The following is a 6890-nucleotide window of genomic DNA, read 5'->3' as shown; positions in this document are numbered from 1 at the left end:
TTATCCTGAAGGCCTTGAGGGAGCTTCTCAGCTATGGGATTGGTTCCGCGAGGGGTATCGACTCAAGCGAGTCCGTATCTGTCTTCTTTAGCCGCCCGCAGATCCATGAAGAAGTCTCCAAGGTCTCTGTATGCTTTAGTTTTTCTTGTTGAAGACAAGGGCCTAGAAATGTATTGAAATGTATTGAAATTTCTCAAGGAATCCTCTAAGCCAGACTCAACACAATATAAATATGTATTTAAACATTGCGACATTCACAATACATAACATTCTACTCTGCAACACACCCACACCTGCCCACGCCACAAATCATCCGCAAACCACATACAGTCCCACATACTGTAAATTATACTTCCATCATTTTTCCATGGTTACCAGTCTATGACATTACAAGCCAGACCTAGCTGTTACTAAGAAAATCCTGTATGCAAACTATAACTATTTTTTGAAATCCCAAATAATTTTCGGTTTCTGTTTAGATTGTCTTGCTAAATCTTCTTCACATACTTTTATTAAAATTCTTGTTCTCGTTCTCACACAGTTTCTAACTTTCCGATATTGTTTTTGTATCTCTTTATTCGTTTTTACTTTTTATAGCTGGTTTATTATTCTGGTTTTTCTGAGTTTATTTTTCCTTAATTTTCATTTGTGTGATACTATCCAAGGGAAAAGTGTGCTTCCTATATTAACAGTGGGCATACTGTAGTTTTCTGAAAACAATGAAAAATCGTCCATTTATTTTTCCCATAGAGAACGTTTATAAAAACACAATTATTTTAAGCCTAGAATCCAGCCATCTCGGATCCTGCTGAATCATGACCATAACACCTTTGATTCTGTGAAGAAAGAAAAATGAAAACCGCTCTAAAAAGGGTATTTATTAAATGTAGTGTATCATATAATCAATTAATTTTACGCAATGGGCCTAAGTACTGAACATACTCAACCATAGCATCAAACATGTTAAATCATTTAACATCGCCGTTAAACCGTGTAATGACACGCCCTACTACATACTACATGCAAACTCATGCACACGTTCCCTATCAAGCACGCACAGCTGGATAGCAGCGTGTTTAACTCCACGCATAACACTGGAACAAGCACAGTGCCATGTTCTGCTCCTAGCAGTGCACATGGTAACAGGTGGTGCAGCATGGGGGGGGGACCTCCTGCTCGTGGCATTTCCATAACAAGCGTACTATTATTCTAATATGGGGAGCATGAAATTATTTGTGCTTGAGGCAGAGACTGAATGAACTCAATCGTTTACGCAAAGAAGGGAATAGGTGGCTGGTGTGATGTCTATGTGAGGATGTGAAGGAAGTCGGATCATGTATGCACACACGTGCTTGCTCGCGCACGGACGGACGCACGTGAGGTTTCTGCTCAATGGTAACCTCGCCTCACCAGGCTTTCCACGGCTCGGAGGAAAGCCTGGTCTCCGTTTCATTTCGGTATATGATCCGGATGATATCGTTACGTCATGTTGTAGTATTGTTTTGTAGTCGACAGGCAGGAACAACAAACACAAACTTCCTTTTCCCTCAAACCGGAAGAATAACAATAAAAGCTCTCGTAGCCTGCAGCTTTTATTGAGAAAAATCGGTTTGAGGGAAAAGGAAGTTCGGGTTTGTTGTTCCTGCCTGTTGACTACAAAACAATACTACAACATGACGTAACGATATCATCCGCTCCCGCCCGGATCATATACCGAAATTAAATGGTGCCCAGGCTAGCTCAATGGTACTGTAGATGTGCCATTCCAGCTCCTCACGCTTTCCTGATCTTTTCCTGAAGGTTTGCTGAAAATTCATGTTTTTGCAATATTGATACTACATTTTAAACAACAATTAAAACATTTGAGTACTTTTTCCATCACTGCCAAAAACAAAAGGGTGATGGCTGTCATGATCTGTCTCTCCACAGACCATGTCAGCCCTGGCCACTCCCACTTTCCATTCCACTCTGCAGTCCCATTCACTCACCTGTCTCCAACTCCCTCGTCATCCCACCTGTGAACTATTCTACAATCAACCTTCCCCCTATAAGACTGGACTCATAGCAAGCATGCATTGTCAGATTATAGTTTATTTGTAGCAGATGCATGGTCCTGGTTTTCCTGTTCCTGGTTTTGACTATTTGGACTATTATTATTTGATTCCTGCTTTTCTACTCAAGTGTGAGTGTTGTTCCGGTTTCCTGTGTTCTACTCTATGTGAGTTTTGTGCTTTGATTCCTGCGTGCAACTTCCATGTAAAGACTTTGCCTATTTTCATTATTAAATACCTTAAAATCAACACTTGTTTCCTGTGACTCTGCACATTGGGTTCAATTCATCGATGCATCACAACAATGGCTCTGTTAATAAAGCGGACTTAAGCCACGAGGCAAGGCCAGAGATGTGTAATGAGAGTGCCACCAATGGGGGGGGGGGGCAGAAAACAGCGTGGCCACGTGACACATGCAGCTCACATTGCACGTACAAGATGTACTGTATGTTGCATGTGCTGACCACATACAAGATGTATGTTGCATGTGCTGACCACATACAAGATGTGTCGTCGACGGCGACGACACATCATGCCTGCCCAAAATATAATTAATAGAAACTGTTTCCCGACCTTCACAAGGATTTTCCAAACAGCGGTGAAAAGTTGACTCTTCTCCTGCTTGGTATCTTCACCTGTTCATGTGTGCTCTCAACCACAGAACAACAGCTAATGCGTCACTCTGCATGTTTAACTAACGTTTTCAACATGTCCAAAAGTAATTTATGAAAAAGACATAAGCCTAACCTTTTTTTTTAAATCATACTATCATTGTTGATATAACGCCATTTAGGTCAATGATATAACATTATGTTGTGATATAATAAGCCTATTTAAGTGCCAGTCAACTGTCTTCTGTGAGAAGGTTAGGTTTGGTACGATGATGCGCGACGCAACCCCCCAGCACCCCCGTACCCTTCCCCGCACCCCCTCCCCCCGAGGCCGGTCCGCGAACATTTTATGAACTGTCGGCCCCTCCACTAGGGTACTAGGTATACCCTCACAAAAAAACATGCAGTAATCCTGGTCTCTACACTGCCTCTCCCTGGTCTGCCGGGGCGCCTGATGGAGGTGAAAGGAACTGGTTGGAATAACCGTGTTCCTTCCACGCACTATACGTCCAACCCTGTCAGGTGATAAGAAGCTCACTCCTCGTGCATTGAAGGAAGCATGGCACCGGGTTAAACATAGGGTTACTAAATCGTGGGATAAACATTTAGAAAAGATAAATAAAGAAAATCAACAGCTCATTTCAACAGCAGAGCAACCATTTCCCCCATCCATCCACCCCCTCCCTCTCTGTCCTTCTCTCCCTGCATGCCAACCAGGATCTCTCTTAGGTGGAGGTGACAGTGACTTCAGTGCTGTCTTGGAGGGAGGCTGCCAGCCTTTGATCTGTGGGGGAGAATCCTCAGGGACCTCCCCCTTTCTGTTTGATTGTGTCACCTTCACAATGGAGGACAGCTAGAGAGAGAGGGAGAAAGAGAGAGAGAGAGAGAGAGTGGGGGGGAGAAAGAAAGGATGAGAAGGAAGAGAACAAGAGAGGAACAATGTTCTATTCATGCCAGGATGATGAAACCCATACCTACTGTAGCTGACACTGACTGTTACGCATGAGCGAGCACGCACGCGCACAAACGTACGCACGCACGCACGCACGCACGCACGCACGCACGCACGCACACACACACACACACACACACACACACACACACACACACACACACACACACACACACACACACACAGACACACACACACACAGAGACACGGGGGGCGGGGGGCACACAGACATACAGAAGAAACAATACATTTCATAACTACCGTATGTTCCCCACAGACCATTTGAGCCTCCGACCTCATCAGTCCAAGAGGAGAGAGAACCGGCGTACATTGGCTATGGATGACAGCAGTGCCCCCTAGTGGTGACATGTGCTGAACAGGAGGAATGACAGCTGTAAGAATTGCACACTGCAGTAAAGGCCATGATATATCCTCCCAACTACCAGAAGATAAGTGCTTTCTCAAAATTAAAGTGACCCCCCCCTCCCTATTTTTGACTGCACACGTTTTCCCTTATTTTCTAACCGTGTATTGTTACACCCCTAGTGTGCACGTGTGTATGATGATTTTTTATTTATTTTCTTTCTTTTTTCTGTTTGTGTTTTCTGTTTGAGCTGTCTCCTCGTTGTTGCACACTGGATAGCTGCGCTGGCTGAGCCGTGTGTCACAGTGTCCTTATACTGGATGCTGTCGTGTGTGGCTGTGTGCCTGCTAGCTGTGCCTATAGGTGGAATGCAGACATTGTTATAGCTCCTTTTTGCTGTGAGGAGATGTTGAGGAGCATATTGTCACTGAGCAGTGAGCACATAATGTAGGCGGGCCGTGGCATGTTCACTGCGGCTCCCATCGTTCTAGTTTATATAGTGGATCCAAATCCAAAGCCACAAAGCTTTAGTTCTGGTTACTTTGGTGTTCTTCAGCTTGATTTAGACTCTCGTATATGTATTTTTCGATTCTGATGTCTTCATTACTCATGGGGTTTCAATTCTTTGCTCGCAGACCTATAATCGATCTTAACAGCTGCACTCTTGCTTGTGCGGAGGTGTGTCCTTGGCAATCACCTGCTCCATTCTGCAATCGCCTGGCTGGCTACTTAAACCTGGCTGTGACTACACTCTGTGCTCGGTAATATTGTCAGGCTGGTGCAGCTAGTACTATAGGTCAGTTCAGCAGCGCTGCGTTTAGTTTATGACTAGATGCATTCTTGACCAGTCAGTAACTCCTGATCTCTTCCACAGTCAGCCTGAACAGCCTCCCACGCACGCAGCTCCAACCTGGACAAAGAAAAAAAACAGAAGATCTACAAGATCGTCGGCCAATGCTTCTTGCTACTTGGGATCCATGCTTATAAGCTCATTGATTGGTGAATTCCTTTTTTAGCTATTCCTCGGGTCTTGGAGCCTGAACCATATAGTTATTTAGTGAATAAAAACACTTTTGTTCACTTGATCTATACGTCTCCTTTGTCTGTGTTCTGCACTTTGGTCTGCACTGTCTGCTGGCCCGTGACAACCACAGCACGCAGTGATGCGCGTAATGAACTGCTGCGGTGAATTGTCCCTACTCATCTCTAGCCTGTTTGATGCTTCATTTTAAAATTTGGAGTTAAGTCACACAGCTTTCATTTGATGTGACCGTGGTTTTATTTATTATTTTTAATGATGTATTACCTCTCAGGAAGGTTCACTTTGGAGGCCTGTGTGTGTTGTGGTGAATTTAGATTCTACAGGACCAGATGGGTGACGGGGGGTGAGGGGGGGGTATAACATAGGGTTAGGGTTATAGTATAATGTTGCTGTGAGATGAAAGGAAAAACGGCAGGGCCGGTGCATTATTTGTGCGACGGCTAAGAACAAAAACGGTACTTGCATGCCTGTGCACATGCACACTCTGAACATGAGTGGGTTGTGCAGAACCAGAGAAAGGCAGAGCGAGAAGCTAGGAAGCAGACCTCGGTTCGTCGTCTCAATATATCCACGGATAATAGAGCTGTCACTGTGTTTGGATTCATGACATTGATTGTGTCTTTAATTGCTTCAGGGCTCTGCTAGCCGGGGCTGCAGTCTGTGGGAGATCTTCTCCATAATGCATGGTCTCCTCAGAACAGTTATGACACTGATCACACGCTGATATGCACTCATGTGCCGCCCCCCACCGATAATCCTTTTATCGATCGGTGCAGCAGGCGTTGTAGAGACTTGTAACTGCAGCTCTGCTCCATTTCCTGCTTAGCTTGTCCCCCGCACTGATATAAAAGAGAGGATTTTGTGTTATCTTCAATCCTGAATTTCCCATTGAGAGAAAATTTGAGACAACCTCCTATGCGCAGCTTTGAGGGTTTGTGTGCAGCTTTTGAATTATATAGGCTAATATGTTAATTTGCTGCTCCGAGGGCAGCATTTGAATGCTGCTCTCGGGGCAGCTTAAATACTGTAAATACAACCATGTTCATTTGCTGCTCCGAAGGCAGCTTTTGAATGCTGCTCTCGGGAAAGCTTAAATGCTATACAACAGTGATCATTTGGTACTCTGAGGGCAGATTTGGAATTCTGCTCTCAGAGCAGCTGAGCCCTGACTGCAGAATGTGCCTTAATAGCTTGCTAACTAATGAAAATGATTTTAACACACTGAAATTCATGCAAGAGAAGTTCCACATTTAAGATGAACAGAGAGTCAACATAGCAGACTAGTTATGGTAACATTTGATAGCTACAGTAGCTAACATTAACTAAATGAAATTAGCACCTTGCTAAGTTAGTTAGCTAGCAAACCTTAGCTTAATGAAAGTAGCACTTGCAATTTTTTGTTCTAGAAAAGGTTAAGATATTAATGTTTAAAAGTTGTAGGCCCTACCTTACGAGAGCAGTAGTTGCAGTAGTTTTTGCAAATTCAGCAGGAGCAGAGAATACTTCAGTAGGAGCAGAGAGCAGGTTTGGAAGCTGGAGCAGAGTGATGCAATATGGCTAACGCTCCAAAATTCTAAATTCCATTGAACCTGCCTCCCACTCAAGCCCCTCCCCCTCCCACTATTAGCCCTGCCTCCCACTCTTGGTGATTGGACGGGCACGAGGGCCAATGAAATTGCATGCTGCCCTCAGAACACATTCCAAGGCATATAAGTCACATCTGCAATCTTTGCGCTGCGTAAAATATGCCTTCTCCGTCTCCAACTGTGTTTACTCCTCATTCATCCGCCACATTGTTTGCTTCATTTCCTGTATTTAATGCAGGTTGCATTCACACCTGCAGTGAATAAAAGTCAGGTGTGCTTGGAAG

The sequence above is a fragment of the Electrona antarctica genome (assembly GCF_951216825.1).
Source record: "Electrona antarctica genome assembly, chromosome: 20".
NCBI classification, from domain to species: Eukaryota; Metazoa; Chordata; class Actinopteri; order Myctophiformes; family Myctophidae; genus Electrona; species Electrona antarctica.
The sequence above is the reverse complement of the archived record's forward strand: the minus strand, read 5'-3'. Positions refer to the sequence as shown.